The sequence below is a fragment of the Balaenoptera physalus genome (genome assembly GCF_965194825.1).
Source record: "Balaenoptera physalus genome assembly, contig: HAP1_SCAFFOLD_1117, whole genome shotgun sequence".
NCBI classification, from domain to species: Eukaryota; Metazoa; Chordata; class Mammalia; order Artiodactyla; family Balaenopteridae; genus Balaenoptera; species Balaenoptera physalus.
In genome coordinates this window covers 114,679-140,636 of record NW_028125677.1, presented here as the reverse complement: position 1 = coordinate 140,636, position 25,958 = coordinate 114,679, and the positions used below count along the sequence as shown (strand labels likewise).

The 25,958-nt window shown below is 37.7% G+C and overlaps 3 long non-coding RNA genes across 3 annotated transcripts in view; 2 read left to right on the top strand and 1 right to left on the bottom strand.

Moving 5' to 3' along the window:
* LOC309653758 overlaps positions 1-25,958 on the top strand; it is a 177,651-nt gene that overhangs the window by 40,141 nt on the left and 111,552 nt on the right. The gene's annotated exons all lie outside the window — the stretch shown is intronic.
* On the bottom strand, positions 2,453-14,449 carry LOC309653756. The gene is made up of 2 exons (XR_014259438.1): positions 13,851-14,449; positions 2,453-2,650 (listed from the first exon to the last, which is right to left on the bottom strand). It is a non-coding gene; the product is annotated as an uncharacterized lncRNA (long non-coding RNA).
* LOC309653754 lies at positions 6,094-11,941 on the top strand. Its single transcript, XR_014259436.1, has 2 exons — positions 6,094-6,585; positions 11,571-11,941. It is a non-coding gene; the product is annotated as an uncharacterized lncRNA (long non-coding RNA).

Here is a 25,958-nt window from a genome sequence, read left to right as displayed (position 1 = left end):
AGACTCACAAGGACTGCAGGGCTGTAAATGACACAGGCCCTCAAAAAATGCCCTGGGGTAGGGAATAGGCAAGAAAATTCAACACATAAGAAATTTTTCAAGAAGTCAATAAGAGGAGGGAGGTTGTACTCACTCTTTAAAAAAAAAGGAAAAGAAAAAAAGGGCATGCCTAAAGCTCAGTAAAGGAAATTATTAGCCATATGCAAATTCAAATTCAATAAGGTTTCAGCTCACACCAGTCATGACCAGCAGCAAAAAGTCTACAAACTATAAATGCTGAAGGGGTTTTAGAGAACTGTGTACCATATAGGTGCCGGTGGGATGTAAAGTGGTAAGAGCACTAACGAAAACTGAATGGAGCTGCTTGAAAAGGTAAAAATTGAGTTAACATATGATGCGGCAGGGCACCTTTTGGGCCTATAATATAAAACCACCAAAATCGGAAAGACAGATGCAGGCAAATATGCACTGCAACAATATTGAAATAGCCAAGACATGGAAGCAAAAAAAAGGTCTATAAACAAATGAATGGACAAAGATGAAGTGGTATACTTACCAAATGGAATAGGAGCCTCGGGAAAAAAAGGAACAATGCCGTTTTCACGAGTACAGTTGAGCCTACAAATAATCATATAAGGTTAAGTAAGTCAAAAGGGTATGACAAATATCCTATGATATCATTTATACATGTTATCCTAAGATTGCTACCAATGAACATATTTCCACAGAAAAAGACACTCACAGACTTATCAAATAAACTAATGGTTAGCCAAAATGAAAGGTGGGAAGATGGGTAAATTAGGACTATGGGGTTAACATACATATACTAATATATGTTAAATGTATATAAACATATAACATACGAACTATATAAATTATATAATCACCAATACCTTTAAAATATACATTCTGTAATCACATACATGCTAATAGGTTCCGAAGATGAACAGACATACGTATGAATCATTGAGCAGATTCTGTACAGCCAGACAATCAAAACACTCTTATCAAATTTACTCCGATAAGAAATAGAAATTAAATTTAAAAGCAAACATAAGTTAGGAGACAAAAACGTCTGGGGGCTTGTCCCAGCACATTCCACTCTAATATACAACCTTGGAAAACTACCTCCAGGAAGACTCTGTTGCCCTATAACAAGAGTTGACAACGTAATAATGTTGCCGCCTTGTGGCTGTTTCCCACAACAGCAGCTTTAAACCCAGTGCCAATGTTTGCTTATGTAGTCACAAGGACTGCAGGGCTGTAAATGACACAGGCCCACAAAACATGCCCTAGGGTAGGGAATAGGCAAGAAAATTCAACACATGAGAAATTTTTCAAGATGTCAATAAAAGGAGGGAAGTTGTACTCACTCTTTAAAAAAAAGGAAAACAAAAAAAGGACATGCCTAAAGCTCAGTATAAGGAATTATTAGCCACATGCAAATTCAAATTCAAAAAGGTTTCAGCTCACACCAGTCATGACCATCAGCAAAATGTCTACAAACTATAAATGCTGAAGGGGTTTTAGAGAAATGTGTACCTTCTAGCTGCTGGTGGAATGTAAAGTCGTAACAGCACTAACGCAAACTGAATGGAGCTGCTTGAAAAGGAAAAAACTGAGCTACCATATGATGCGGCATGGCACCTTTGGGCCTATAACCTAAGACCACCAGAATCGGAAAGACAGAGGCAGGCTAATGTGCACTGCAAATATACTGAAATAGCCAAGACATGGAAGCAAAAAAAAGCTCCATAAACAGATGAATGGACAAAGACGAAGTGGTATACGTACCAAATGTAATAGTAGCCTCGCGAAAAAAATGAACAATGCCGTTTTCAGGACTACAGTTAAGCCTAGAAATAATCATATAACGTTAAGTAAGTCAAAAGGGTATGACAAATATCCTATGATATCATTTATACATGTTATCCTAAGATTGCTATCAATGAACATATTTCCACAAAAGAAGACACCCACAGACTTATCAAATAAACTAATGGTTAGCCAAAATGAAAGGTGGGGGGATGGGTAAATTAGGACTATGGGGTTAACATACATATACTAATGTATGTTAAATGTATATAAACATATAAAAGATAAACTATAAGTATTATATAATCACCAATACCTTTAAAATATACATTCTGTAATCACATACATGGTAACAGGAACCGAAGATGAACAGACATATGTATGAATATTTGAGCAGATTCTGTACAGCCAGACAATCAAAACACTCTAATCAAATTTACTCCAATAAGAAATAGAAATTAAATTTAAAAAACAAACATAAGTAAGGAGACATAAACTTCTGGGGGCTTGTCCCAGCACATTCCACTCTAATTTACAACCTCCGAACACTACCTCCAGGAAGACTCTGTTGCCCTAGTAACAAGAGTTGAGAATGTAATAATGCTGCCGCCTTGTGGCTGTTTCCCACAACAGCAGCTTTAAACCCAGTGCTAATGGTTGCTTAATAGTCACAAGGACTGCAGGGCTCTAAATGACACCTGCCCTCAAAAAATGCCCTGGGGTAGGGAATACGCAAGAAAATTCAACACATGAGAAATTTTTCAAGAAGTCAATATGAAGAGGGAAGTTGTACTCACACTTTAACAGAAAAAGGAAAAGAAGAAAAAGGATATGCCTAAAGCTCATTATAAGGAATTATTAACCAAATGCGTATCCAACCTCCAAAAAGATTGCAGCTCACACCAGTCAAATGGCCATCAGCAAAAAGTCTACAAACTCTAAATGCTGAATGGGTTTTAGACAACTCATACCTCCTAGCTGCTGGTGGGATGTAAAGTGGTAATAGCACTAAGAAAAACTGAATGGAGCTACTTTATAAGGTAAAAATTGAGATACCATATGATGCGGCAGGGCACCTTTAGAGCCTATAAACTAAGACAACCAGAATCGGAAAGACAGAGGCAGGCAAATGTGCACTGCAGCAATATTGAAATAGCCAAGACATGGAAGCAAAAAAAAGGTCCATGCACAGATGAATGGACAAAGAAGAAGTGGTATACGTACAACATAGAATGGTAGCCTCAGAAGAAAAATGAACAATGCCGTTTTCAGGACCACAGTTGAGCCTAGAAATAATCATATAAGGATAAGTAAGTCAAAAAGGTATGACAAATATCCTATGATATCATTTATACATGTTATCCTAAGATTGCTACCAATGAACATATTTCCACAGAAAAAGACACTCACAGACTTATCGAATAAACTAATGGTTAGCCAAAAGGAAAGGTGGGAGGATGGGTAAATTAGGACTATGGAGTTAACATACATATACTAATGTAAGTTAAATGTATATAACATATAACAGATAAACTATATGAATTATATAATCCCCAATACCTTTAAAATATATGTTCTGTAATCACATACATGGTAACAGGGTCCAAAGGTGAACAGACATAAGTATGAATCATTGAGCAGATTCTGTACAGCCAGACAATCAACACACTCTAATCAAATTTACTCTGATAAGAAATAGAAATTAAATTTAAAAAACAAACATAAGGAAGGAGACATTAACTTCTGGGGGCTTGTCAAAGCACATTCCACTCTAATTTACAACCTCGGAACCCTACCTCCAGGAAGACTCTGTTGCCCAAGTAACAAGAGTTGAGAACGTAATAATGCTGCCGCCTTGTGGCTGCTTCGCACAACAGCAGCTTTAAACCCACTGCTAATGGTTGCTTAATAGTCCCAAGGAATGCAGGGCTCTAAATGACACCTGCCCTCAAAAAATGCCCTGGGGTAGGGAATAGGCAAGAAAATTCAACACATGAGAAATTTTTCAAGAAGTCAATAGAGGAGGGAAGTTGTACTCACTCTTTAACAAAAAAAGGAAACAAAGAAAAAGGATATGGTTAAAGCTCAGTATAAGGAATTATTAGCCACATGCGTTTCCAACCTCCAAAAAGGTTTCAGCTCACACCAGTCAAATGGCCATTAGCAAAAAGTCTACAAACTGTAAATGCTGAATGGGTTTTAGACAACTCATACCTCCTAGCTGCTGGTGGGATGTAAAGTGGTAAGAGCACTAACAAAAACTGAATGGAGCTGCTTTACAAGGTAAAAATTGAGCTACCATATGATGCGGCAGGGCACCTTTGAGCCTAAAAACTAAGACCACCAGGATAGGAAAGACAGAGGCAGGCAAATGTGCACTGCAGCAATATGGAAATAGCCAAGACATGGAAGCCAAAAAAAGGTCCATAAACGGATGAATGGAAAAAGAAGAAGTGGTATATGGACAGAATGGAATAGTAGCCTCGGGAAAAAAATGAACAATGCTGTTTTCAGGACTACAGTTGAGCCTAGAAATAATCATATAAGGTTAAGTAAGTGAAAAGGGTATGACAAATATCCTATGATATCATTTATACATGTTATCCTAAGATTGCTACCAATGAACATATTTCCACAGAAAAAGACACTCACAGACTTATCAAATAAACTAATGGTTAGCCAAAATGAAAGGTGGGAGGATGGGTAAATTAGGACTATGGGGTTAACATACATATACTAATGTATGTTAAATGTATATAAACATATAAAAGATAAACTATAAGTATTATATAATCACCAATACCTTTAAAATATACATTCTGTAATCACATACATGGTAACAGGAACCGAAGATGAACAGACATATGTATGAATATTTGAGCAGATTCTGTACAGCCAGACAATCAAAACACTCTAATCAAATTTACTCCGATAAGAAATAGAAATTAAATTTAAAAAACAAACATAAGTAAGGAGATATAAATTTCTGGGGGCTTCTCCCAGCACATTCCACTCTAATTTACAACCTTGGAACACTACCTCCAGGAAGACTCTGTTGCCCTAGTAACAAGGGTTGAGAACGTAATAATGCTGCTGCCTTGAGGCTGTTTCCCACAACAGCAGCTTTAAACGCAGTGCCAATGGTTGCTTAATAGTCACAAGGAATGCAGGGCTCTAAATGACACCTGCCCTAAAGAAAGGCCCTGGGGGAGGGAATAGGCAAGAAAATTCAACACATGAGAAATTTTTCAAGAAGTCAATAAGAGGAGGGAAGTTGTACTCACTCTTTTAAAAAAAAAGGAAAAGAAAAAAAATTACATGCCTAAAGCTCAGTATAAGGAATTATTAGCCACATACAAATTCAAATTCAAAAAGGTTTCAGCTCACACGAGTCATGACCATCACCAAAGAGTCTACAAACTATAAATGCTGAAGGGGTTTTAGAGAAATGTGTACCTTCTAGCTGCTGGTGGGTTGTAAAGTGGCAACAGCACTAACGCAAACTGAATGGAGCTGCTCGAAAAGGTAAAAATTGAGCTACCATATGATGCGGCAGGGCACCTTTTGGGCCTGTAACCTAAGACCACCAAAATCGGAAAGACAGAGGCAGGCAAATATGCACTGCAGTAATATTGAAATAGCCAAGACATGAAAGCAAAAAAAAAGGTCCATAAACAGATGAATGGAAAAAGAAGAAGTGGCATATGGACAGAATGGAATAGTAAGCTCGGGAAAAAAATGAACAATGCCGTTTTCTGGACTAGAGTTGAGCCTTGAAATAATTATATAAGGTTAAGTAAGTGAAAAGGGTATGACAAACAGCCTATGATATCATTTATACATGTTATTCTAAGATTGCTACCAATGAACATATTTCCACAGAAAAAGACACTCACAGACTTATCAAATAAACTAATGGTTAGCCAAAATGAAAGGTGGGAGGATGGGTAAATTAGGACTATTGGGTTAAAATACATATACTAATGTATGTTTAATGTATATAAACATATAACATATAAATTACATGAATTATATAATCACCAATACCTTCAAAATATACATTTTGTGATCACATACATGGTAACAGTATTCAAAGATGAATAGACGTATGTATGAATCATTGAGCAGATTCTGTACAGCCAGACAATCAAAACACTCTAATCAAATTTACTCCAACAAGAAATATAAATTAAGTTTAAAAAACAAACATAAGTAAGGAGACATAAACTTCTGGGGCTTATCCCAGCACATTCCACTCTAATTGACAACCTTGAAAACTGCCTCCAGGAAGACGCTGTTGCCCTAGTAACAAGAGTTGAGAACGTAATAATGCTGCCACCTTGTGGCTGTTTCCCACAACAGCAGCTTTAAACCCAGTGCCAATGGTTGCTTATATAGTCACACGGACTGCAGGGCTCTAAATGACACCTGCCCTCAAAAAATGCCCTGGGATAGGGAATAGGCAAGAGAATTCAACACATGAGAAATTTTTCAAGAAGTCAATAAGAGGAGGGAAGTTTTAGTCACTCTTTAACAAAAAAAGGAAACGAAGAAAAAGGATATGTCTAAAGCTCAGTATAAGGAATTATTGGCCACATGCGTATCTAACCTCCAAAAAGGTTTCAGCTCACACCAGTCAAATGGCCATCAGCAAAAAGTATACAAACTATAAATGCTGAATGGGTTTTAGAAAACTCATACCTCCTAGCTGCTGGTGGGATGTAAAGTGGTAACAGCACTAACGAAAACTGAATGGAGCTGCTTTAAAAAGTATAAATTAAGCTATTATATGATGCGGCAGGGCACCTTTTGGGCCTATAACAACCTAAGACCACCAGAATCGGAAAGACGGAGGCAGGCAAATGTGCACTGCAGCAATACTGAAATAGCCAAGACATGGAAGCAAAAAAAAAGGTCCATAAACAGATGAATGGAAAAAGAAGAAGTGGTATATGGACAGAATGGAATAGTAGCCTCGGGAAAAAAATGATCAATGCCGTTTTCAGGACTACAGTTGAGCCTAGAAATAATCATATAACGATAAGTAAGTCAAAAGGGTATGACAAATGTCCTATGAAATCATTTATACATGTTATCCTAAGATTGCTACCAATGAACATATTTCCACAGAAGAAGACACTCACAGACTTACCAAAGAAACTAATGGTTAGCCAAAATGAAAGTGGGAGGATGGGTAAATTAGGACTTTGGGGTTAACATACATATACTAATGTATGTTAAATGTATATAAACATATAACAGATAAACTATATGAATTATATAATCACCAATACCTTGAAAATATGTATTTTGTGATCACCTACATGGTAACAGGATCCGAAGTTGAACAGACATATGTATGAATCATTGAGCAGATTCTGTACAGCCAGACAATCAAAACACTCTAATCAAATTTACTCCGACAAGAAATATAAATTAAGTTTAAAAAACAAACATAAGTAAGGAGACATAAACTTCTGGGGCTTATCCCAGCACATTCCACTCTAATTTACAACCTTGGAACACTACCTCCAAGAAGACTCTGTTGCCCCAGTAACAAGAGTTGAGCATGTAATAATGTTGCCGCCTTGTAGCTGTTTCCCACAACAGCAGCTTTAAACCAAGTGCTAATGGTTGCTTAATAGTCACAAGGACTGCAGGGCTGTAAATGACACCTTCCCTCAAAAAATGCCCTGGGGAAGGGAATAGGCAAGAAAATTCAACAAATGACAAACGTTTCAAGAAGTCAATATGAAGAGGGAAGTTATAGTCACTATTTAAATAAAAAAGGAAAAGAAAAAAAAGGACATGCCTAAAGCTCAGTATAAGGAATTATTAACCACATGCAAATCCAACTTCCAAAAAGGTTTCAGTTCACACCAGTCAAATAACCATCAGCAAAAAGTCTACAAACTATAAATGCTGAAGGGCTTTTAGTGAGCTCTGTACCTTCTAGCTGCTGGTGGAATGTAAAGTGGTAACAGCACTAATGAAAACTGAATGGAGCTGCTTTTATAGGTACAAATTGACTACCATATGATGCGGAAGGGCACCTTTTGGGCTTATAACCTAAGACCACAAGAATCGGAAAGACAGAGGCAGGCAAATGGCACTGCAGCAATATTGAAATTGCCAAGACATGGAAGCAAAAAAAAGGTCCATAATCAGATGAATGGACAAAGAAGAAGTGTTATATGGACAGATTGGAATATCAGTCACAAAAAAAATTAAAGAATGGCATATGCAGCACCACAGATGAGCCTAGAGATAATCCCACAACGTGAAGTAAGTCAGAATGCGAAAGACAAATGCCCTATGATGTCCCTTATGTTATCTGAAAATTCATAAAAATGAACATATTTCCTAGAGAAAGGCAATCTCAGATTGAGAAGACAAACTTATGGTTAAGCCAAAGAAAAGGTGTGAGGAATGGATAAATTAGGATATTGGGGTTAACACACATATATTAATACATATAAAATATATAATCCCCAAAGACCTATGGAATACCAAAAGTGGTCTACTTAACACTCTATAACAACCTACATGGAAAAGGACCCAAAGATCAATAGATATATGTATATATGTAAATAAACAAGATTCTGTACCCTAGAAAAAGAGACATTTTTCAATGAAATTTGCTCTGATAAAAACTACAACTTAAAGACACAAACAAGAATTACGGAGGCTAAAACTTATGGGGGTTTGTCCTGGCACATTCCACTCTAATCTGCAACCTAAAAGCACAACTTGCACAAAGGTTCTGTTTCCCTAGCAAGCAGAGTTGGCAATGTAGAAATGCTGCCACACTAAGGCCGTTTCCTCAAACAGCAGCTTTAAATCTACTGCTAATGGTCAGTAATATTCACAAGGACTGCAGGGCTGTAAATGACTCATGCCCTCTAAAAATGTCCTGGGGTAGGGAAAGGCCAAAAATTCCAAACGCATCAAATTTTTCAAGAAGGCAATTTGAAGTTGTAACATTAGCTCTATCTTAAAAAAAAATGAAAAGCACATTGATAAACGCAAAACATCAGGAATTATTAGACGCATGCAAATCCAATCTACACAAAGTTATCACCTCAAACCAGTCAGAATGACCATCAGCAAAAAGTCAACAAACAATAGATGCTGAAGATGTTGTGGAGAATAGCGTACCCTCTCGGTCTAAGTGGGATGTAAACTGATAATGGCCAATAATAGGAACAGAATGACAGCGCGTTTAAAGGTAAAAATTGAGTCACCATATGATCAGGAAGGCCCACTATTGGGCCTTTCACCTGTGAAAGTGAGAATCAAAAAGACACGGGATGGAAAATCATGTACTGTAGCAGTATTTACAATAGCCAAGATATGGAAGCAAAGAAAATGTCTATCAACAGATAAATGGACACAGAAGAAGTGGTACACATACCGAATGGAGGGGTAGCCTCGGGAAAAAAATGAACAATGCCGATTTCAGGACTACACATGAGCCTAGAAATAATCATATTAGCTTAAGTAAGTCACGAGGGAATGACAAATATCCTATGATATCATGTATACATATTAGCCTAAGGTTGCTACCAATGAACATATTTCCACAGAAAAAGACACTCACAGACTTAAAAAACAAACAAATGGTTAGCCAAAATGAAAGGTGGGAAGATCGATAAATTAGGACTATGGGGCTAACATAGATATACTAATGTATGTTAAATGTATATAAACAAATAACATATAAACTATATGAATTATATACCCACCAATACATATAAAATATATAAAGACAAAACACCTACCAAATACCAAGGGAGGTCTATTCAACATTCTGTAATAACATACATAGTAACAGAATCCGAAAATGAACAGACATATGTATGAATCATTGAGCAGATTCTGTACAGCCAGAAAACCACAACACTCTAATCAAATTTACTCCGATAAGAAATAGAAATTAAATTTAAAAAACAAACATAAGTAAGGTGACATAAACTTCTGAGGGCTTGTCCCAGCACATTCCACTCTAATTTACAACCTTGGAACACTACTTCCAGGAAGAAACTTTTGAACTAGTAACAAGAGTTGAGAACGTAATAATGCTGCCGCCTAGTGGCTGTTTCCCACAACAGCAGCTTTAAACCCAGTGTCAATGGTTGCTTATATAGTCACAAAGACTGCAGGGCTGTAAATGACACACGCCCTCAAAACATGCCCTGGCGTAGGGAATAGGTAAGAAAATTCAACATATGAGAAATTTTTCAAAAAGTCAATAAGAGGAGGGAAGTTGTACTCACTCTTTAAAAAAAAGGAAAAGAAAAAAAAGGACATGCCTAAAGCTCAGTATAAGGAATTATTAGCCACATGCAAATTCAAATTCAAAAAGGTTTTAGCTCACACCAGTCATGACCATCAGCAAAACGTCTACAAACGATAAATGCTGAAGGGGTTTTGGAGAACTGTGTACCTTCTAGCTGCTGGTGGGATGTAAAGTGGCAACAGCACTAACGCAAAGTGAATGAAGCTGATTGAAAAGGTAAAAATTGAGCTACCATATGATGTGGCAGGGCACCTTTTGGGCCTATAACCTAAGACCACCAGAATCAGAAAGACAGATGCAGGCAAATATGCATTGCAGCAATATTGAAATAGCCAAGATATGGAAGGAAAAAAAAAGTCCATAAACAGATGAATGGACAAAGACGAAGTGGTATATGGACAGAATGGAATAGTAGCGTCGTGAAAAAAATGAACAATGCCGTTTTCAAGACTACAGTTGAGCTAGAAATAATCAAATAACATTAAGAAAGTGAAAAGGGTATGACAAATATCCTATGATATCATTTATATATGTTATCCTAAGATTGCTACCAATGAACATATTTCCACAGAAAAAGACACTCACAGACTTATCAAATAAACTAATGGTTAGCCAAAATGAAAGGTGGGACGATGGGTAAATTAGGACTATGGGGTTAACATACATATACTAATGTATGTTAAATGTATATAAACATATAACATATAAACTATATGAATTATATAATCACCAATACCTTTAAAATATACATTTTGTAAACACATACTTGGTAACAGGATCCAAAGATGAAGAGACATATGTATGAATCATTGAGCAGATTCTGTACAGCCAGACAATCAAAACAATCTAATCAAATTTACTCTGATAAGAAACAGAAATTAAGTTTAAAAAACAAACATAAGTAAGGAGACATAAACTTCTTGGGGCTTTTCCCAGCACATTCCACTCTAATTTACAACCTTGGAACACTACCTCCAGGAAGAGTCTGTTGCCCTAGTAACAAGAGTTGAGAACGTAATAATGCTGCCGCCTTGTGGCTGTTTCCCACAACAGCAGCTTTAAACCCAGTGCCAATGGTTGCTTATATAGTCACAAGGACTGCAGGGCTGTAAATGACACACGCCCTCAAAAATGCCCTGGTTTAGAGAATAGGCAAGAAAATTCAACACCTGAGAAATTTTTCAAGAAGTCAATAAGACGAGGGAAGTTGTACTCACTCTTTAAAAAAAAGGAAAAGAAAAAAAAGGACATGCCTAAAGCTCAGAATAAGGAATTATTAGCCACATGCAAATTCAAATTCAAAAAGGTTTCAGCTCACACCAGTCATGACCATCAGCAAAATGTCTACAAACTATAAATGCTGAAGGGGTCTTAGAGAACTGTGTACCTTCTAGCTGCTGGTGGGATATAAAGTGGTAAGAACACTAACGAAAACTGAATGGAGCTGCTTGAAAAGGTAAAAATTGAGCTACCATATGATGCGGCAGGGCACCTTTTGGGTCTATAACCTAAGACCACCAGAATCGGAAAGACAGAGGCAGGCAAATGTGCACTGCAAGAATAGTGAAATAGCCAAGACATGGAAGCAGAAAAAAGGTCCATAACCAGATGAATGGACAAAGACGAAGTGGTATACGGACCAAATGGAATAGGAGCCTCGGGAAGATAATGAACAATGCCGTTTTCACGACTACAGTTGAGCCGAGAAATAATCATATAAGGTTAAGTAAGTCAAAAAGGTATGACAAATATCCTATGATATCATTTACACATGTTATCCTAAGATTGCTACCAATGAACATATTTCCACAGAAAAAGATACTCACAGACTTGTCAAATAAACTAATGGTTAGCCAAAATGAAACGTGGGAGGATGGGTAAATTAGGACTATGGGGTTAACATACATATACTAATGTATGTTAAATGTATATAAACATATAACAGATAATCTATATGAATTATATAATCACCAATACCTTTAAAATATACGTTCTGTAATCACATACATGGTAACAGGGTCCAAAGGTGAACAGACATAAGTATGAATCATTGAGCAGATTCTGTACAGCCAGACAATCAAAACACTCTAATCAAATTTACTCCGATAAGAAATAGAAATTAAATTTACAAAAGAAACATAAGTAAGGGGACATAAACTTCTGGGGGCTTGTCCCAGCACATTCCACTCTAATTTACAACCTCGGAACCCTACCTCCAGGAAGACTCTGTTGCCCAAGTAACAAGAGTTGAGAACGTAATAATGCTGCCGCCTTGTGGCTGTTTCCCACAACAGCAGCTTTAAACCCAGTGCCAATGGTTGCCTATATAGTCACAAGGACTGCAGGGCTATAATTGACACACGCCCTCAAAATATGCCCTGGCGTAGGGAATAGGGAAGACAATTCAACATATGAGAAATTTTTCAAGAAGTCAATAAGAGGAGGGAAGTTGTACTCACTCTTTAAAAAAAAGGAAAAGAAAAAACAGGACATGCCTAAAGCTCAGTATAAGGAATTATTAGCCACATGCAAATTCAAATTCAAAAAGGTTTCAGCTCACACCAGTCACGACCATCAGCAAAATGTCTACAAACGATAAATGCTGAAGGGGTCTTAGAGAACTGTGTACCTTCAAGCTGCTGGTGGGATGTAAAGTGGCAACAGCACTAACGCAAACTGAATGGAGCTGCTTGAAAAGGTAAAAATTGAGCTACCATATGATGCGGCAGGGCACCTTTTGGGCCTATAACCTAAGACCACCAGAATCGGAAAGACACAGGCAGGCAAATGAGCACTGCAGCAATATTGAAATAGCCAAGACATGGAAGCAAAAATAAGGTCCATAAACAGATGAATGGACAAAGAAGAAGTGGTATACGGACAGAATGGCATAGTAGCCTCGGGAAAAAAATGAACAATGCCGTTTTCAGGACTACATTTGAGCCTAGAAATAATCATATAAGGTTAAGTAAGTCAAAACGGTATGACAAATATCCTATGATATCATTTATACACGTTATCCTAAGATTGCTACCAATGAACATATTTCCACAGAAAAAGACACTCACAGACTTATCAAATAAACTAATGGTTAGCCAAAATGAAAGGTGGGACGATGGGTAAATTAGGACTATGGGGTTAACATACATATACTAAAGTATGTTAAATGTATATAAACATATAACAGATAAACTATATGAATTATATAATTACCAATACCTTTAAAATATACATTTTGTAAACACATACTTGGTAACAGGATCCGAAGATGAAGAGACATATGTATGAATCATTGAGCAGATTCTGTACAGCCAGACAATAAAAACACTCTAATCAAATTTACTCTGATAAGAAATAGAAATTAAATTTAAAAAAGAAACATACGTAAGGGGACATAAACTTCTGGGGGCTTGTCCCAGCACATTCCACTCTAATTTACAACCTCGGAACCCTACCTCCAGGAAGACTCTGTTGCCCAAATAACAAGAGTTGAGAACGTAATAATGCTGCCGCCTTGTGGCTGTTTCCCACAACAGCAGCTTTAAACCCAGTGCCAATGGTTGCTTATATAGTCACAAGGACTGCAGGGCTGTAAATGACACACGCCCTCAAAAATGCCCTGGTTTAGAGAATAGGCAAGAAAATTCAACACCTGAGAAATTTTTCAAGAAGTCAATAAGAGGAGGGAAGTTGTACTCACTCCTTAAAAAAAAGGAAAAGAAAAAAAGGGACATACCTAAAGCTCAGAATAAGGAATTTTTAGCCACATGCAAATTCAAATTCAGAAAGGTTTCAGCTCACACCAGTCATGACCATCAGCAAAAAGTCTACAAACTATAAATGCTGAAGGGGTTTTAGAGAAATGTGTACCTTCTAGCTGCCGTTGGGATGCAAAGTGGTAACAGCACTAACGAAAACTGAATGGAGCTGCTTGAAAAGGTAAACATTGAGCTATCATATGATGCGGCAGGGCACCTTTTGGGCCTATAACCTAAGACCACCAGAATTGGAAAGACAGAGGCAGGCAAAAGTGCACTGCAGCAATATTGAAATAGCCAAGACATGGAAGCAAAAAAAAGGTTCATAAACAGATGAATGGACAAAGAAGAAGTGGTATATGCACAGAATGGAATATCAGTCACGAAAAAAAATAAAAGAATGGCATATGCAGCACCACAGAGAAGCCTAGATATAATCACACAACGTGAAGTAAGTCAGAATGCGAAAGACAAATGCCCTATGATATCACTTATGTTATTTGAAAATTCATAAAAAATGAACATATTTCCATTGAGAAAGGCAATCTCAGATTGAGAAGACAAACTTATGGTTAAGCCAAAGAAAAGGTGTCAGGGATGGATAAATTAGGATATTGGGGTTTACACTCATATACTAATACATATAAAATATTTAATCCCCAAAGACCTATGGAATACCAAGAGTGAGCTATTCAACACTCTGTAATAACCTACATGGAAAAGGACCCAAGGATCAATAGATATATATATGTGTGTGTAAATGAACAAGATTCTGTACACCTAGAAAAAAAGACATTTTTCAATCAAATTTGCTCTGATAAAAACTACAACTTAAAGACACAAACAAGAATTAAGGTGGCTAAAACTTATGGGGGTTTGTCCTGGCACATTCCACTCTAATTTGCAACCTAAAAGCACAACTTGCAGCAAGGTCCTGTTTCCCTAGCAAGCAGAGTTAGCAACGTAGAAATGTTGCCATCCTAAGGTCGTTTCCTCAAACAGCAGCTTTAAATCTCCTGCTAATGGTCACTAATATTCACAAGGACTGCAGGGCTGTAAATGACTCATGCCCTCAAAAAATGTCCTGGGGTAAGGAATGGCCAAAAAAATCCAAACGTGGCAAATTTTTCAAGAAGGCATTTAGAAGTTGTATGTTTTGCTCAATCTTAAAAAAATTGAAAAGGACATTGATAAACGCAAAACATCAGGAAATATGATACACATGCAAATCCATTCTACACAAAGATAGCACCTCACACCTGTCAGAATGACCATCAGGAAAAAGTCAAAAAAAAATAGATGTTGAAGAAGTTGTGGAGAATAGTGTAACCTCTCAGTCTAAGTGGAATGTAAAGGGGTAACAGCCAATAATAGGAACAGAATGGCAGTGCGTTGAAAGGTAAAAATTGAGTCACCATATGATCCGGAAGGCCCACTATTGGGCCTGTAACCTGTGAAAGCCAGAATGAAAAAGCCACGGGACGGAAAATCGTGTATTACAGCAGTATTTACAGTAGCCAAGACATGGAAGCAAAAAAATATCTATCAACAGATAAATGGACAAAGAAGAAGTGGTATACATAACGAATGGAACAGTAGCCTCGGGAAAAAAATGAACAATGCCATTTTCAGGACTACAGATGAGCCTAGAAATAATCATATTAGGTTAAGTAAGTCAAGAGGAATGACAAATATCCTATGATATCATGTATACATGTTATCCTAAGATTGCTACCAATGAACATATTTCCACAGAAACAGACACACACAGACTTATAAAAGAAACTAATGGTTAGCCAAAATGAAAGGTGGGAGGATGGATATATTAGGACTCTGCGGCTAATATACATATACTAATGTATATAAACATATAACATATAAACTATATGAATTATATAATCACCAAAACATATAAAACATATAATGACAAAACACCTACATAATACCAAGGGAGGTCTACTCAATATTCTGTAATAACATACATGGTGACAGGATCCAAAGATGAACAGACATATGTATGAGTCATTGAGCAGATTCCGTGCAGCCAGACAATCACAACACTCTAATCAAATTTACTCTGATAAGAAATAGAAATTAAATTTAAAAAACAAACAGAAGTAAGGAGACATAAACTTAGGGGGCTTGTCCCAGCACATTCAACACTAATTTACAACCTTGGAACACTACCTCCAGGAAGACTCTGTTGCCCTAGTAACAAGAGTTCAGAACGTAATATTGCTGCCGCCTTGTGGCTGTTTCCCACAACAGCAGCTTTAAACCCAGTGCTAATGGTTGCTTAATAGTCACAAGGACTGCAGGGCTCTAAATGACACCTGCCCTCAAAAAATACCCTGGGCTAGGGAATAGGCAAGAAAATTCAACACATGACTAATTTTTCAAGAAGTCAATATGAAGAGGGATGTTGTACTCACTCTTTAAAAAAAAAGGAAATAAAAAACGACATGCCTACAGCTCAGTATAAGGAATTATTAGCCACATGCAAGTCCATCCTCCAACAAGGTATCAGCTCACACCGCTCAAATGACCATCAGCAAAAAGTCTACAAATTATAAATGCTGAAGGGGTTTTAGAGACCTCTCATCCTTCTAGCTGCTGGTGGGATGTGAAGTGGTAACAGCACTAACGAAAACTGAATGCAGCTGCTTTAAAAGGTAAACATTGAGCTACCATATGACGTGGCAGGGCACCTTTTGGGCCTATAACCTTAGACCACCAGAATCGGAAAGACAGAGGGAGGCAAATGTGCACTGCAACAATATTGATACAGCCAAGACATGGAAGCAAAAAAATGGTCTATTAACAGATGAATGGACAAAGAAGAAGTGGTATACGGACAGAATGGAATAGTAGCCTCGGGAAAAAAATGAACAATGCCTTTTTCAGGACTACAGATGATCCTAGAAATAATCATATTAGGTTAAGTAAGTCAAAAGGGAATGACAAATATCCTATGATATCATTTATACATGTTATCCTAAGATTGCTACCATTGAATATATTTCCACAGAAAAAGACACTCACAGACTTATAAAACAAACTAATGCTTAACCAAAATGAAAGGTGGGAGGATGGATAAATTAGGATAATTTGGCTAACATACATATACTAATGAATGTTAAATGTATATAAACATATCACATATAAACTATATGAATTATATAATCACCAATACATACAAAATATATAATGACAAAACACTTACCAAATACCAAGGCAGGTCTACTCAATATCCTGTAATAACATACATAGTAAAAGGATCCAAAGATGAACAGATATATGTATGAATCATTGAGCAGATTCTGTAAAGCCAGACAATCACAAGACTCTAATCACATATAATCCGATAAGAAATAGAAATTAAATTTAAAAAACAAACTTAACTAAGGAGACATGAACTACTGGGGGCTTGTCCCAGCACATTCAACTCTAATTTACAACCTCGGAACACTACCTCCAGGAAGACTCTGTTGCCCTAGTAACAAGAGTTGAGAACGTAATAATGCTGCCGCCTTGTGGCTGTTTCCCATAACAGCAGCTTTAAACCCAGTGCTAATGGTTGCTTAATAGTCAAAAGGACTGCAGGGCTGTAAATGACACACACCCTCAAAACATGCCCTGGGGTAGGGAATAGGCAATAAAATTCAGCACATGACAAATTTTTCGAACAGTCAATATGAAGAGGAACGTTGGACTCACTCTTTAAAAAAAAGGATAACAAAAAAAAGGACATGCCTAAAGCTCAGTACAAGGAATTACTGGCCACATGCAAATCCAACCTCCAAAAGGGTTTCAGCTCACACCAGTCAAATGACCATCAGCAAAAAGTCTACAAACTATAAATGCTGAAGCTGTTTTAGAGAACTGTGTACCTTCTGGCTGCTGGTGGGATGTGAAGTGGTAACAGCACTAACGAAAACTGAATGGAGCTGCTTTAAAAGGTAAACATTGAGCTACCATATGATGCGGCAGGGCACCTTTTGGGCCTAAAACCTAAGACCACCAGAATCAGAAAGACAGAGGCAGGCAAATGTGCACTGCAGCAATATTGAAATAGTCAAGACATGGAAGCAAAAATAAGGTCCACAAACAGATGAATGGACAAAGAATAAGTGGTATATGGTCAGAGTGGAATATCAGTCACGAAAAAAAATAAAAGAATGGTATATGCAGCACTACAGATGAGCCTAGAGATACTCACACAACCTTAAGTAAGTCAGAATGCGAAAGACAAATGTCCTATGATATCACTTATGTTATCTGAAAATTCATAAAAATGAACATATTTCCATAGAGAAAGACAATCTCAGATTGAGAAGACAAACTTATGGTTAATCCAAAGAAAAGATGTGAGGAATGGATAAATTAGGATATTGGGGTTAACACACATATACTAATACATATAAAATATATAATCCCAAAGACCTATGGAATACCAAGAGTGGTCTACTCAACACTCTGTAATAACCTACATGGAAAAAGACCCAAAGATCAATAGATGTATGCATATGTGTAAATGAACAAGATTCTGTACACCTTGAACAAAAGGCATTTTTCAATCAAATTTGCTCTGATCAAAACTACAACTTAAACAAGGATTAAGGAAGCTAAAATTTATGGGGTTTTATCCTGGCACATTCCACTCTAATCTGCAACCTAAAAGCACAACTTGCAGAAAGGTTCTGTTTCCCTAGCAAGCAGAGTTGGCAACGTATAAATGTTGGCACCCTAAGGCCATTTCCTCAAACAGCAGCTTTAAATCTACTGCTAATAGTCACTAATATTCACAAGGACTGCAGGGCTATAAATGACTCATGCCCTCAAAAAATGTCCTGGGGTAGGGAATGGCCAAAAAAATCCAAACGCGGCAAATTTTTCAAGAAGGCAATATGAAGTTGTAAGTTTAGCTCAATCTTAAAAAAAATGAAAACGACATTCATAAACACAAAACATCAGGAATTATTAGACTCATTGAAATCCAATCTACACAAAGGTATCACCTCACACCAGTTAGAATGACCATCAGCAAAAAGTCAACAAACAATAGGTGTTGAAGAAGTTGTGGAGAATAGCGTAACCTCTTGGTCTAAGTGGGATGTAAACTGGTAACAGCCAATAATAGGAACAGAATGGCAGTGCGTTGGAAGGTAAAAATTGAGTCACCATATGATCCAGAAGGCCCACTATTGGGCCTGTAACCTGTGAAAGCCAGAACCAAAAAACACGGGATGGAAAATCGTGTATTGCAGCAGTATTTACAATAACCAAGACATGGAAGCCACAAAAATGTCCATCATCAGATGAATGGATGAAAAAGTGGTCCATGTACACAATGCAATATTAGACACAGAAAATAATGAAACAGTGCCGTTTGCAGCACCATAGATGAGGCTACAGATAATCACACAACTTGAAGTAAGTCAGAAAGTGAGAGACACATATCCTATGATATCACATATAGGTGTTATCTAAAAATTGATAGGAATGAACCTATTTCCACAGAGAAGGACACTCACGTGTTCAGAAAACAAGCTTGTGGTTAACCAAATGGAAAGGTGTGAGGAATGTATAACGGAGGATATTGGGTTCAACAGACATATGCTAATACTTATAAAATATATAATCATCAAAGACATACCGAATACCAAGAGAGGTCTACACAACATTCTGTAATAACCTATATGGAACGGCATCCAAACATGAAAAGATATATGTATCAATGAAAGAGACTCTGTACACCTAGAGCAAACACAATATTGCAATCAAATTTGCTCTGAGAAAAATGAAAATTTAACTAAGAATACCAACAACAAATAAGTAGACATCGTTTTTGGGGGTTTGTCCTGGCACATTCCACTCTACTTTACAACCTACAAACAGGACTTCCAGGAAGGCTATGTTGCTCTAGTAACCAGAGTTGGGAATATAGAAATGCTGCCTCCTTGTGGCCGTTTCCTGCAACAGCAGCTTTAAATCCAGAGCTAATGGTCATGTAATATTCACAATTACTACAGGGCTGTAAATGACACCTGCCCTCAAAAAATATCCTGGTACAGGTAATGGCCACAGGAATTCAGAACATGGCACAATTTTCAAGGAAACAATTTAAAGAGGTAAGTTTCTGTGTTTCACTTAAGAGAAAAAAAAAGGAAAACGGACGTAGATAAAAGCTCAATATCGGGAATTATTAGATGCATGCAAATTGAAACTACAAAAAGGTATCACCATGCAACACTCAAAATGCCATCAGTAAAAAGTCTACAAACAATAAATCCTGAAGGGGCTTTAGAGATCCGTGTACCCTCTGGTTGCTGGTGGATGTAAACTGGTAACAGCCAGTAGTGAGAACAGAATGGAGGTGCGTTGAAAGGTAAAAATTGAACTACCATATGATCTAGTAGGCCCACTGCTGGGCCTAACCCCTGAGAAGACCAGAATCCCAAAGACACGGGCTGGCAATCCTGCACTGCATCAATATTTAGCATAGCCAAGACTTGGAAGTAACCAAAATGCCCATCAACAGGTGAATGTAAAAAGAAGAAGTGGTCCATGGACACGGTGGAATATTCGCCATGGAAAAGAATGAAACACTGCTCTTTGCAGGACCTTAGATGAGCCTAGAGATAATCACAGAATATGAGGTAAGTCGGACAGCAGACGACAAATATCCTGTGATATCACTTCTAGGTGTTACCTAACAACTGACACATATGAACATACTTCCACAGAGAAAGACTCTCACAGACTTAGAAAACAAACCACGGTTATCTCAAAGGAAAGGTGGGAGGAATGGGTACATTAAGATTAGGTTTACCATACGTATACAAATACACATTAAACACATGTGTCAAAAAGAACCACCATATAACAAGGGAGGTCTACTGAACGCTCTGTAATAATTTACATGGGGGCTTGCCTGGTGGCACCGTGGTTAAGAATCCGCCTGCCAATACAGGGGACACAGGTTCGATCCCTGGTTCGGGAACATCCCACATTCTGCAGAAGCAGGAAATGCAAATCAGCACTACTAAGAAGTCTCACTTCTCAGCAGTCAAAAGGGCCATCCTAAAAAAGTGTAAAAACCAGAAATGCAGGACAGGCCAGGGAGAAATGGGAACCTTGTTATGCTGATGGGCGGGATGTAAATTCCCAACGGCCACTCTGGAGAATTGTATGGTGTTTCCCAAAACATCTACAAAACACAGCTAGAGAGCATAGGACACTTCCACTCATGGGCATATAAATTGGGAAAACTTCAAATCAACAAGACACAGGCACCCCAAAGTTTAGGGCTGCTCTTTTTACAAGAATCTCCACTTCACTACAACTTAAATATCCCAGGAAAGAGAAAAATGGATAAAGAAGCTGTGGTACTTATGTACAATGGAATATCACTCAGCCATGAAATCAATGTCATAAGGCTAGTAGCAGCATGATGAGTGGATTTAGGTACGATGATTTTAAGTGAAATAAGTCACACAGAAAAAGACAATTATCATAAGATATCACTTATAGAGGGAATGTAAAAATCGCTTCACAAGAACTGAATTACAAAACAGAACAGAGTCACACATTTAGAAAACACACTATGGCTGCTTAACGGGAAAGGTGAGGTGGGGTGATGCATAAAACAAGGGTTTGAAATTAGCACAGATACCATTCCATAAACTAAATATGTAACAGACAAGACCTACTCCTTGCTCAGTGAACTGGACTCAACACCCCCTATTTACCGCCCAAGAATATATCTGACTAGTAAGAATCTTAAAACCTATATATTGATATCTCCCTGTAAGTGAATCAAGTGGGCGTAAAGCAGCATAAACACAGCAGTGAAAATCAGCTAAACCCTTCTATAAAAATAAGTTACAAAAAAAAAAAAACAAAGATAGTGAAAGAGAGAGAAATTCTTACAAAATTCGTTCAGGGGCTGTGATGCAACCTGGACTGACCATATCTAGACCCACAGCTGGATGTGACATAAGGGTGGACACTCTAGGGGCTGAGAGGATTGGTGAGGTTGGGGGAGCAAATGCAGACCCTTTAAAGTAATACTGCGTGGGACCCATTGCATGGGTCCCAAATCTCCAGGTTCAAGGGAATCTTCCTACAGAGAAAACATGCATGGGAAACCCAGAGGATGGGACACCGTGTGATCGGGAAAGGTTTCTAAAACGCACCTCATTTCTCATCTCCTGGTGCTCGGGTTCGCCATTCCAGCCACTTTCCTAACAATCTCCCCACTTGGAGAATCAGCACCTTTAACCTCCTCTTTCGTACAGTTTGCAATTTGTCCTGAGGATGAACGGGAAGAGGGGCAACCAATGAGAGACTAGCTCTAGGTGTTCAGACCGGCACAGGTCAATCTAATTTGCCATCAGGAAGAAGAATTAACCACAGGCTCAGCCTGCTCCTCGGAACCAGAATAGGGCCTGAAGCAATCCTGCGGTTTTGCGGCCAGCTTCCAAAAAAGCGAGTTGAAAAATGGAGCTCAGGGGCACTGCAATTCACAAACCTGCAGAGTTATAAATGATAACTATCGTCCAAAAATATATTGAGGGAAGGCAACGAAGAGGATTTGAAAGTAAGGCAGAACTGCAGGAAACAGATTTCAGGAGGTAGATTCGACTCACCTTTAAAGCACATGAAATGCGGCAAAACGTCAACAATGATGCACTTGGCCAAAAAGGGCGTATGCGTTTTTTCCTGAATTCAGGAAAAAACGCATACGCCCTTTTTGGCCAACCAAGCAAGCGGGAAATGCAAATCAGCACTACAAAAATGTCTCACTTCCCATCGGTCAAAAGGGCCATCCTGAAAAAGTGTAAAAACCAGAAATGCAGGACAGGCCAGAGAGAAAAGGGAGCCTTGTTACGCTGATGGGCGGGATGTAAATTGCCAACCGCCACTCTGGGGAAGTGTATGGTGTTTCCCAAAACATCTGAAAAACACAGCTAGAGAGCATAGGGCACTTCCACTCATGGGCGTATAAATTGGGAAAATTAAAAATGAACAAAACAGAGGCACCCCAAAATTTAGGGCTGCTCTGTTTACAAGAGCCTCGACTGGCATACAATGTAAATGACCTTGGAAGGAAAAAATGGATTAAGGAGGTGCGGTACTTAGGTAAAATGGAATATTTCTCAGCCATGACATGAATGAAAGAAGGCCAGTTGCAGCAACTCGGGTGGGCTTAGGTACGATCATTCTAAGTGATATAGGTCAGACAGTAAAAGAGACTTATCATAAGATATCACTTATAGGTGAAATCTAAAAATGGCTACACATGAACTAAATTTCAAAACAGAAACAGCGTCACACATTTAGAAAACACACTTATGGCTGCTAAAGGGGAAAGCTGGGGTGGTGTGAGGCATAAACCAGGAGGTTGAAATTAGCATAGATACCGTTCCATAGCCCAAATAGGTAATCGACAAGACCTACTCTATAGCTCAAAGCACTTTAGTGAGCACACTTTCGTCACCAGAATAGAATATAGAAGACTGGTAAGAATCTGAAAAGGAATTGATTGATGTCTCTCTGTAAGTGAATCAAGTGGATGTACAGAAGGAAGAAACACAGCATTGAAAATCAGCTATACCCCATTATAAAAATAAATTAGAAAAGAAAAAAGAGATACAAAGACAGTGAGAGGGAGAGAAATTCTTACAAAATTCATTCAGGGGCTGTGATGCAACCTGGATTGACCACATCTAGACCCACAGAAGAAACCTCCAGAACAAAGGTTCAAGGATAGTGTCTCCAGCGTGTTAGAAAGCTTGCAAGAAAGGCAGTGTGGCTGGAGCACAGTGAGCAAAGGAGAGAACAGTGAATGGAGAAGTGACTTCTTCACTTGTTTCCTTCTAGAGTTTAACAATAAGTTATTTGATCAGACTTTTCTTTTTAAAAAATCACTTCCTTGAATAACAATAGCCAAATAAATATAGGAATTGTTTTGATATTTCTTATTCTTCATAACAATGCTAATGGTGAATTGCATTTATATTATTAAATATATTATTCTATGATAAATGGACCTCATTGGGACTTATAAAAGGTCAATGGACAGGACCCAATTTATATATTCTGCCTTAAGTGAGAGAGTCACTTCAGTTTTAAGGACACATACAGACTGAAAGTGAAGGGATGCAAAAAGGCATTCCATGCAAACGGAAACCAAAAGAAAGCTGAGGTAATATAAAATACAAGATAGACTTTAAGACAAAGATTGTAATAAGAGACAAAGAAGGTCATTATATAATTATAAAGCAGTCAATCCAACAAGAGAATGTAACATTTGTAAATATTTATGCACCCCAAAAAGGAGCACCTAAATGTATAATATTAATGACACAAAAGGGAAAAAAAGACAGCAATAACAGTAATAGTAAGGGACTTCAACACCCCACTTTCGTCAATGGATAGATATAGAATATCAAACAGAAAATCAACAAGGAAACATTAGACTTAAATAATATGTTAGACCAGATGGACTTAACATACGTTTACACAACATTCCATTCAAAAGCAATAGAATACACATACTTCTCATTTACACATGGAACATTCTCCAGTATAGATCATGTATTAGACCATAAAACACATCTTAAATCTAAGACGATTGAAATCATATCAAGTATCTTTTCCAACAACAGTGGTGTGAAACTAGAAATCAATTACAAGAAGAAAACTGGAAAATTCACAAATATGTGGAGATTAAATAGCATGCCACTGAACAACCAGTGGGTTGAAAAGAAATTAAAAAAAATCTTGAGACAAATGAAAATGGAAATACAATATACCAAAACTTATTGGATACAGTAGTAGCAGTTTTAAGAGGGAAATTCATAAGGATAAACCCCTACATGAAGAAAAAAGAAAATACTAAACAACCTAACTTTGTACCTCAAGGAACTAGAAAAAGGAGAAACTAAGACAAAAGTTGGTAGAAGGAAGAAAGTAACGAAGGTCAGAGTAGAAATAAATGAAATCAAGACTAAAGAGACAACAGAAAAGATCAGTGAAACTGAGAGCTGGTTCTTTGATAAGATAAACAAAATAGATCATTAGCCAGACTCATTAAGAACAGAAGAGAGAAGACTCAAATAAATAAAATCAGAAATGAAAGAGGAGATGTTACAATTGATACCTCAGAAATACAAAGGATCATAAGAGACTACTATGAAAATTATATGCTAACAAATTGGACTATCTACAAGAAATGGATAAATTTCTAGAAACATAGAACGTACCAAGACTGAATCACGAATTAACAGAAAATCTGAACAGACCAATTATTAGTAAGGAGATTGAATCAATAATCAAACCTGGGCTTCCCTGGTGGCGCAGTGGTCGAGAATCTGCCTGCCAATGCAGGGGACACAGGCTTGAGCCCTGGTCTGGGAAGATCCCACATGCCGTGGAGCAACTAAGCCCGTGAGCCACAACTACTGAGCCTGCGTGTCTGGAGCCTGTGCCCCGCAACAAGAGAAGCCGCGACAGTGAAAGGCCCGCGCACCACGATGAAGAGTGGCCCCTGCTTGCCACAACTGGAGAAAGCCCTCGCACAGAAACGAAGACCCAACACAGCCAAAATTAAAAAATAAATTAAAACAAAAAAACCCAAAACCCAAAAAACATGTAGGGAAAAACCAAGTCAGCCACAACATTAAAAAAAAAAAATCAAACCTACCAACAAACAGAAGTCCTCACCCAGGTGGCTTCAGTGGTGAATTCTACCAAACATTTAAAGAAAAATTAATACCAATCTTTCTCAAACTCTTCTAATAAAGAGAACAGGAGGCAACACTTCCAGACTCATTCTATGATACCATCATTACCCTGATACCAAAACCAGACAAGGACACTACAAGGAAAGAAATTTACAGGCCAATATCCCTGATGAAGATGGATGCAAAAATTCTGAACAAAATATTAGCAAACTAAGTCAACAATACATTAAAAAGACCATACACCATGATCAAGTGGGATTTATTCCAGGGATTCAAGGATGGTTCACTATCTGCAAATCAATGTTATAAACCACATTAACAAAATGAAGGATAAGA